This window comes from Petaurus breviceps, unplaced genomic scaffold (assembly GCF_028583685.1).
Source record: "Petaurus breviceps papuanus isolate PSGF00001 unplaced genomic scaffold, PetGlider_PUasm1.0 90630, whole genome shotgun sequence".
Lineage (NCBI taxonomy): Eukaryota > Metazoa > Chordata > Mammalia > Diprotodontia > Petauridae > Petaurus > Petaurus breviceps.
The window spans coordinates 4,530,761-4,540,822 of record NW_027187291.1 but is presented as its reverse complement, the minus strand read 5'-3'; the positions used below and the strand labels follow the sequence as shown (position 1 = coordinate 4,540,822).

The window sequence follows — 10,062 nt, the reverse complement described above, 5'->3', positions numbered from 1 at the left end:
CATTCACTTTTTGCACAAGGAAACAGAGATCAGATTTAGAGCTGGAAGGAACCCCTAAGAGATGACCCAGTCCACGCCCATTGGGGGTCATTTCTTTGTTTTGTTTCTTATTTGTATTAGAATGTATTTCCTTTCATACTGAATAGAGGACACTGGGGAGGTTTCCTTCTGTGCATTTGTATGGTAAAAGCAAAAGTTTATTTCTTTTCATATTGATTAAAGGGTACAGGAAGATATGCTGAAAGCCAAGAGATCCAAGGCCTGAAAAAAGCCTGGGACCTCCAGCATTACATCATACCTCTCTACCTTATTTGCCAATTTCTGATAACACCACCTAGTGGCTGGCACTGTGGCTGTGCCCCATCAGCTTGTCCCACACTGAGTGTCATAGGGCTAGAAAGCTGGTGGAGGTTCCAGATCAAAGAATATAAATAAAGCAATGGGGGAAGCCAGTGATGATGATGATGATGATAGCTCATATTTATATAATGCTTGTTTGCAAAGTATCTCATTTGATCCTTACCACAGCCCTGAAAAGTAGGTGCTATTATTATCCCTGTTTTACAGTTGGAGAAACTAAGGCAGAGGTTAAGTGACCTGTCCAGAGTTACACAGTGTCACAATAAAACATTTATTAAGCACCTATGCTGTGATATACCCAGAGTCAGGAAGACTCATCTTCCTGAGTTCAAATTCGGCCTCCAACACTTAGTGTAACCCTGGACAAATCACTTAACACTTTGTGCCTCAGTTTCCTTATCTGTAAAATGAGATGGAGAAGGAAATGGCAAATCAGGATCTTTTCCAAGAAAACCCCATATGGGGTCACAGAGTCAGACACACCTCAACAAGTGTGGGACGCACCGGGCATACAAGGTCAAAGATAAAATACCCCTTAAGGAACTTACATACTACAGCATTAGAGATAAAACACTCCTTAAGGAACTTACATACTACAACATCTGTACGAATAAATAGAGGCACAAAGTGTTTAAAAGGGAGAAAGTACTTATAAGGGGGGGGGGGAATCAGTAAAAGCTTTAGGTAGGAAATCATTCTTGAGCTGTGCTTTGAGTGATTCCCTGAGGTAGAGGAGAGGGGAGAAGAGAAGTGAATTCTCAAAATAGGGCATCATTTGTTCAAAGTTATGGTGGCTGAAGGTAGAATTTGATTATCAGGAACAGCTTAGCAGGCTTGTTTGACTAAACAGAGAAAGTATGAAATTTGGAGAGTATAAAATAAGACTGAAAAGGCAAGGGGGCTTGATCAGAGAACAATTTTAAATATCAGGTTGAGGTTTTGTTGTTGTGTTGGGTTTTTTTCATCCTAGAGGCAATTGGAAGCCACTGAAGATTTTGGCAGTGGGGAAGTGGGGGGAGGGGGAGGAGATGGAGATGATCAGATCTATGTGTAACATCTGTGGTCATGGTCACTAAATGATACCACAGGCACTGCAGAGGTATAAGTAGCCTGAATCAGCTCATTTGCTGCCTTTCTTAATAATAGTAATAATAACAACATTGTAAGGTTTATAAAGCACTTCACAAGTATCATCTCATTTGATCCTCACCACAACCCTGGAAGATGTATTTTGCATTTTGCAAAATTCCCATTTTGCAGATGAGGAAACTGAGGTAGACAGAGCTTAAGGGACTTGCCCAGGATCACACAGCTAGCAAATTTCTGAATCAGAATTTGAACTTCAGTCTTCCTGAATTCAGACCCCAGTACTCTATCCATGAGTCCACCTAACTCTCTCTAGCCTTGCTACTACTACCAGAGTTTTTTTTCAGTGAGGGAGTATAATATCCAAGTTGTATTACATCATTCTTTACTTAAGCCATCAACCAAGGGCCTCATTTCACCCGGAAGTCTTAAGCCCTATCAATCAATAAACATTTATTAATGCCCTGCTCTGTTCCAAGCAGGGTGTTAAATGCTGGGAATACAAAAAGACTCAAAATACAGCCCCTGACCTCAAGGAGCTTACAATCTAATGGAGAAGACAACATGCAAAGCAAGCATGAGGGGTGGTCCCCAGGGACTCCCTATCCAGGGTTCAAACCTCAAATTCTTTTTGATCCTGTGGCTCCTTGCTCCTAATGCATGCATTTGGGTCAGGAAGATCCTCTATAAGGAAAAAAGAAATGGGGAACTCCAAGACCTGAACACATATGCACAGATCTAACCACTAAGATCTCCCAAATCTGTTTCCCCTATGAGAACTTTCCTGAGAACAGAGACAGACAGAAAGACAAAGAGGTAGATAGACAGAGACAGAGAGAGGGGTAGAGACAGACAAACAGATAGAAATGAAAGGATGTCATAGCAACCCATACCACATTTGTTTTAGGAATATCAATTTGCCACCTATGTGGAGGACAGATTAGGGGGGAAAAGAGACTTGAACCAAGGAATTATTATTAGGAAGCTATTGCAATAGTCCAGGCATGCGTTGGTGAGGGTCTGATGTAGGGTGGTAGTCTTGTAAATAGAGAAAAAAGGACAAATGCAAGAGATAGTGTGGAAACAGTATCAAGAAAATTCTGCAACTGACTAAATACAGAGGCTGAAGAAGGGTTTAAATGAATGCACCAGGACTGAAGGTCTGGGTGACTAGAACAGTGAAGGTCCCTTTATGAAAAGGGGCACAGGGGCAGATAGGTGGCGCAGTGAATATAGAACACCGGCCCTGGAGTCAGGAGGACCTCAGTTCAAATGTGACCTCAGACACTTAATACTTACTAACCTTGTGACCTTGGGCAAGTCACTTAACCTCAATTGCCCTGCCCTCCCCCCTCCGAAAAGCAAAATAAAAAAAATAAAAGGAAAACATCTGAAGGAAGGATGGGTTTGGGGGAAAATATAAGGACTTGTGTTTTAAACATGTTAAGTTTGATATGTTTAAAAGGACATGGTGGCGATGTCTACCAGGCAGTTGGTAATATAGTAATGAAATTTAAGAGAGAGATTAAGACTGGATACAGGGATCTATGAATCTCTAGGGAGAGAGACAAAGAGAAACAGGGAGAGACAGAAAGACAGAGAAAGAGAGAGGAGAGAGGGCAGGCAAGGGGAGGGGAAAGAGAGAGAAGAGGAAAGGAGAGGAGGAGAGGGAGGAAGGGAAGGAGAGATTAAAAAAAAAGCAAAAGATATCATCTTTTTTTGTTCAAAAGAAAGAAAGAGACAAATTCAGAGAAAGAGAGAGACAGAGACAGAAAGACCAGGACAGAGGCCTAAGGGACACCCACACTTTGGAGGGGTGATAATAATCTAGCAAAGGACACCAACAGAGTACCATCACAGAAGGCAAGGAAGGAGAGAATATCCAGGAAGGAAGGTTGACTGTTGTCAAAAGCTGCAGAGAGAATGAGGAATGAGAAAACTGGATTCAAGAGTGAAGAGATCACCATCCACCTTGGAGGGAGTAGTTTCAGTCAAGTGGTGGAGTTGGAAGCCAGACTGCAAGGAGTCAAGTGAGTGAGAGGTGAGGTATAGGCAACAATGTAAACAACCTTTCCCTGGATTATAGGATCATAGATCTAGAACTGAGAAGGATCTTAGGGGGTATTCCCCACCCCCAGTTTTACAGATGAGGAAAATGAGGCCCAACGAGGCTAATTAGCATATCCAAAGTCACACAGGTAATAAGTGACAGAACCAAGATTTGAACCCACACCTTTTAACTCCTGGGCCAGTGCTCTTTCCATGGTACCCCATGTTCATTTTAACATGAGAGAATGATTGTATCAAATGAAGGGAGATCTGGAGATATTTATAAGTGTAAAGGAAAGAATTACTGTATATGGAGAGATTAGACATAAGAGGGGGGAAGGAATGATTGAGGGGGCAAGCTTTGAGAGGAGAGGGTATCAATAGGAGAAAGGGAAGAGAAGAATCATTTATTAAGTATTTACTGTGTGCTTGGCACTGTGCCAGACACTTTTTAGAAATATTACCTCATCTGATCCTCTCAACAATTCTGTAAAGCAGGTGCTATTCTTATCATCCCCATTTTACAGATGAGGAAACAGAGGTTAGTTAAGTCACTTGCTCAGAATCAGTAAGCATCTGAGACTGGATTTGAACGTAGGTCTTCTTGACTCCAGGCCCCAGTGCTCCCTCTACCTACTTTATCACTAGCTGTCATAGTACAAGGAGAGGGGTTGGCCTTGGCATGGAGAAGGCCCACACCTTTTTTGTCAGAGAATGGAGCAAAAGAGAAAACAATGAGGGAATAATGAAGAGAGAATTTGAGGTACAGTGTCAGAAGAAAGAGTACTACATCTGGAGTCAAAGAACCTTGGTTAAGCTCTGAAACTTACTGTCTCTGAAGCCTTGCATATGTCACTTCTTCAAGAAATCTGTTTCCTCTTTCTCTGTAAAATAAAATCAATTGGATTAAATGACTATGGCATCTGGGGCAGCTAGGTAGACAGAGCACCCAGCCTGGAGTCAGGAACACCTGGGTTCAAATCTGGTCTTAGACACTTACTAGCTGTGTGACCCTGGGCAAGTCACTTACCCCTTTTTTGCCTCAGTTTCCTCATCTGTAAAATGAGCTCAAGGAGGAAATGGCAAACCACTCCAGTATCTCTGCCAAGAAAATGGGGTCACTAAGAGTCAGAAACAACTAAACAACAATTTGGTTCCTTCTGGCTCCAAACTTATGATACTATAAGGATATCTTCTTATTTTTTTTTTTCTCAATAGGAGGTGAGGTGCTCCCTTAAGAGGGAAGGGAGAGGAAGCAATAGAGGTCTGGAGAGAGAGAGATACACACAAAGACAGAGAGAGAGAGTTGTAACCAGAGTCAATCAATCTAAAATGAAAGAACTATTGTGCTATGACATCTATAAAATTAGATGACATAAAACCCAGATAACTTGGTTATTTGGCGGGTTTTTTTTTTTAAGTTTTATTGCTGCTCTTTTTTCCTCGCCTTCTTAACCCTTCTCATTAACTCCCCCACCCCCACAGAACCCTTCTTTTTAACAAATGAATACAGTTGAGTAAAACAAAACTCCACAATGGCCCTGTCTCAAAATGTATGCTTTATTCCACACTTCCATTTTCTACCTCTCTGCAGAAAGGGGGGTGATAGGCTTCACCATCAAAACCTCTGAAATTATAATTTGTCATGTCCAACGCTTCCTGACCCCATTTGGGATTTTCTTGGCAAAGATAAGTGGAGTGGTTTGCCATTTCCTTCTCCAGTTCATTTTACAGATGAGGAAACTGAGGCAAACAGGGTTAAGTGGCTTACCCAGAGTCACACAGCTAGTGGTTTGCCCTTTCCCTCTCCAGCTCATTTTACAGATGAGGAAACTGAGGCAAACAGGGTTAAATGACTTCCTCAGGATCACACAGCTACTAAGTATCAGAAGTCAGATTTAAGCACCTAGCTTATAATTGGTCACTAAATCAGAGTTGTAAAGTCACAGTTATTTTCCTTTACATAATTGTGATCATTATATAAACTCTTCTTCTGGTTCTGGTTTCTTTGCTTTAAATTTGTTCATTTAAGTCTTCTTCCCAAGTTTCTCTGAATTTTTCATATTCAGAAGTAATTTCAGATGGCACAATTTTATCTCACTCTCATGCCAACATTGTTCAGTCATTCTCCCAGCCAATGGGCATTCCCTTTCCTTCCAACTGTTTGCTATTACAAGAAGTACTACTATCAGTATTTTTGTATGTATAGGTCATAGATGTAGAAATGAAAGGCTCCACCTTTCCCTCTCACTTTACTGGGGCAAAGGGAGGTTATATCACATCTTCAAGATCTTATAAGGAATGTCAGAGGAGGGATTTCAACCCATGTCCTTGGACTCAAGAAAAAAGGATCTTTCCACTATACCATTCTTATCTTTGGAGTAGCTAGATGGTATATTGGGCCTGAGTTTAAATTTTACCTAGCTACTTAGTAGCTGAATAAAGATTCATGTTCCTGAGTAAAAATCTGGCCACAGACACTAGTTAGGTGACCCTAGGCAAGTCACTTAATCCTGTTTACCTCAGTTCCATCATCTGTAAAAGAAGCTGAAGATTGGGGCGGCCAGGTGGTACAGTGATAGAGCAACAGCCCTGGAGTCAGGAGGACCAGAGTTCAAATCTAGCCTCAGACACGTACCACAAAAAAAAAAAAAAAAAAAAAAAACTTAGCCATGCGACCTTGGGCAAGTCACTTAACCCCAACTGCCCCTCCAAAAAAGAAATGGGGAGGGCGGCTAGGTGGCGCTGTGAGTAAATGCCGGCCCGGAGTGGGGACGACCTGAGTTTGGTTCTGTCTGGCCTCAGACACTTAACACAAAAAAACTAGCTGTGTAAACTTGAGCAAGTTACTTAACCCCAACTGCCCTCCAAAAGGCAAACAAAACAAAAGCAAAATTAGCTGAAGAAGGAAATGGCAAACCACTCGCAAACCACTCCAGTACCTTTGCCAAGAAAATCCCAAAAGGGGTTCAAGTCACAAAGACTGAAAAACAACAATAGGGACATCAAAATAGTTGGGCCACGCCCCACTGGCTTCCTGGTAATTAGGTGAGAGATAGCCCCAAGGCCCCTCCTCCACCTTAAGGCCCTCTGCAATTCCTGCTCTTCACTGTCTAAAAGAAGTCTTTCCCAATTCCTTTTAATTCTAGTGCCTTCCCTCTGTTGGTTATTTCCTATTTATCCTGTACTTAGCTTGTTTTTGCACAACTGTTTGCTATCTCTCCAGTCAGACTGAGAGCTCCTAGAGCGGTAGGTACTGTTTTTTGCCTTTCTTTGTATCCCCAACACTTTATTGAGTAACTGACTATAACTACCATGGGAAAGGGAGATCCATTTGCCTAGTTAGTGCCTTTTGCAAGCATAGTTTATTTTTTTCTGGATCATCAGTCAGTCAAAAAGCCTTTTCTTCACCACACAGTAATCAGACAGGAAAATAGTTATAAAATACCTGGGCATGCTCTGTAATGGGGAGCAGGAAACTCTACTATACATGTGGATTATACTGGGCAAAGAAGACTGCACATGTTCCTAAACTGGGCTCTCATTGGCCAGTCCCCTGTCCCATAAAGGATGGCTTTTTGCAGGGAGAAGGGAGGAACACATTGGGAAGTGAAAGTGATTAAAAAAAACAACCCAAAAGATATCGTCTCCTTTTTTTGGTCAAAAGAAAGAAAACTTCTTTAGATTATTTATCTATTGGCAAATGACTCTTGTTCTTATACATTTAAATCTTGCATATCAAATCCAATCTTATATATTTAAATCTTAGGTATCTTTATTACAGGTACTTGTTGCAAAGATATTTTCCCCAATTAATTACTTTTCTTCTAATTTAAGCTACACTGATTTTATTCAAGCTGTTTTGACTTTCCCCAAAGGACTTCCGTGAGACATGAGCAGGAAGAGAGACAGCAGATGGTACCGGTAGCAGTAACCCAAGAGTTTGGCAAGGAATAGTTAGCTGGTGAGAGGACAAGAAGGTAAGGAGTCTAAGGGTAGCTAATAGTATGTGGTTGAACTGGTCAAGACCATGAAGGCATGGGGAGGACAGGGAACAAAACAGAGAGGGATAGAAGGATTGGAGACCACCATAAGGATAAAGAATAAATTTAGGATGGGCTAGGTAGTGGAGATAGGAATTCAGAAAATTGGGTGCAAGGACATAGAATAATCTGAGGATTCCTAGGTAACTAAGGGAAAGAAAAGAGGTCATGGGAGGTGAACCACTGAAGTCCCTAAGTATAAAGACTGAGTTTGGGGTTGGAGAAGAAGAACCTGTCGAGTTCACTGAGAAAAGATTAAGAGACTGGCAAAGTTGACATAAAAGGAAAATAACAAATGTTTGAGGGTTTATGGGGGAAAAAACATTAATGTACTGTTAGTGGAGTTGTGAATTGATTCAATCATTTTGGAAAGCAGTTTTGGATCTTTGTCCCCAAATTTACTAAACTGTGCATTTGCCACAACTAGACCTACATTACTAGACCCTTTAAACTAGAAATATCTAGGCTATATCACAAAAAGATCAAAGAAAAAGGACTCATTTACAAAAATATTTATAGCAGCTTTTTTTTTCTTTTGTGGCTGAAAAGAACTGTAAACTAAAGGAATGCCTTCAGTTAAAGAATGGCTGAACAAATTATAATGTATAAATGTAATGAATTTTATTGTTCTGAATGAAATGATGAGAGGAAGGCTATCAGAGGAACTTGTGTGAAAACTTACATGAACTGATGCAGAATGAAATAAGCAGAACCAGGAAAACAATTTATACAATTAACAACAACATTGTAAAGACAAACTTGAGAGACTTAAGAACTCTGATCAATGAAATCACCAGCCACATTTCCAGAGGACCCAACATGAAACATGCTACCAAGCTCCTGAGAAAATGGTGATGGATTCCGGACACAGTTTGAGACATTTTTAACATGGCCAGTATGAAAACGTTTTACTTGACTTTACATATTTGTTTAAAGGGCTTTGTTTTTCTTTTCTTTTTTTTTAGTGGGGAAGTGGGAAGGAAAGAAAACAGGACAAAGAACTTTCAAAGACTTAACTCTGAACAACACAATGACCAACCAGGATTCCAGAGGACCCAAGATGAAACATGGTACCCACTTCCTGAGAGAGTGGTGATGGAATCAGGAGATTACAGCATACAGTTTTTGGGAATGACCAATAAGAGGATTTGTTTTGCTTGACTATGCAGATTTGTTACAAGGGCTTTGTTTTTCCTTTTCTTCTTTCCCAAAGAGGGAAGGTGTGAGGTGGGGAGAAGAAAGATACATCTGTATGTGAAAATTTAATTATTATTAAAATAATAATCATTTAAATTAATTTTTTGCTTAATAAATGTTTATTGATTGAATGATATACACATTGTATATACATATATATATATATATACTTTGTATATGATATGTACACCTGTATATACAATAAAGCCAAGAAAACAGCTTAAAAAGGGAAAAGAAAGCAGTTCTACAAAACTGAGGAACACATTAGTGACTCTGACAGTATAATGCAGTGTTCCACAGCCACAGTCCCACACCTCCACAAAGAACTGGGTATATTTTCTCTCTTCTCCAGAGCCAAGCTTGGTCAGTGTAATTACACAATATTTAGTTTCATTTTTTGTTCTTTCTATTCACATCATAGCAGTCATTTTTAGATCACACTCTTTTTACTGTCACCATAATATGGAAAAACTGGCCAAAGTAAGACTGAGCCCCAACATAAAAAACTGAGCTATGTGGTGATCATAAGCTGGAAGTTCTCTCTCTTTTTTACTAATTAGTTTACTTTTAGTTTACAGGATTCATTACCACAATGCCTTGAGTTTCAAAAATTTTCTCTCCCTCTCCCCCACCCCCGCAATGGCGGCATACAAACAAGTATAGTATCTGCAAATACTAAAATTATTTTTTAAAGGAAGACTATGAATGGGTTGGCCATCGCTAGAGAACTGGGACAAGGAATTCCACTAGATGACACAAATAGATGGAGTAAAACTCAGAAGGAAGAGGTGGCATCCTTGGCACAGGGGGCGGGGCGGCTAAAAGGCACGTAGTGGGATGGAGGCAGGGGGGGGGGCGTGTTCAAGGGACAGCGCATGGCCCTACAGCTGGAAATCTTGGGACCCTCTTCGCAGCCTATGGAAATTCACAACCAACAAGAGCTACTGGCATGCATTAATCCACCTTCCCCAGAACACTCCGCCTGCATTGAGAGAGGCGGGGTTTCCTCGAGAAAAGGGCGGGGACTGTGGGTACGGAGGCGTCCCCAGGGCAGGAGGCGGGGAGGAGCGGACTCCAGAGTTCAACACCACCCGCTCCCCGCCCAGTTAGCTGGCTCGTATTGCTACAAAGTATCCACCTCTCCGCAAGTCGCGCACCGCCGCTTTAAACACCGCTCCCGCCCCATGCGGCCCTATTGGACAGGCGGCAGGGATGCGTGCTTCCCATTGGCGGGGAGAAGACAATCGAGGCCCCGCCCCCTCCCCACGCTCTCTGGGGAGGTACTGCCGTAGGGACGTTCGGCCGCGGCGTGGCGTCCCTCCTCTCT

General features: G+C 41.5%; 1 long non-coding RNA gene across 1 annotated transcript; it reads left to right on the top strand.

Annotated features, from left to right (window-relative positions):
- The first annotated feature begins 6,579 nt into the window (after positions 1-6,579).
- LOC138143097 (uncharacterized) lies at positions 6,580-9,905 on the top strand. The gene is made up of 3 exons (XR_011163606.1): positions 6,580-6,744; positions 7,374-7,475; positions 8,504-9,905. It is a non-coding gene; the product is annotated as an uncharacterized lncRNA (long non-coding RNA).
- The last annotated feature ends 157 nt before the right edge of the window (positions 9,906-10,062 follow it).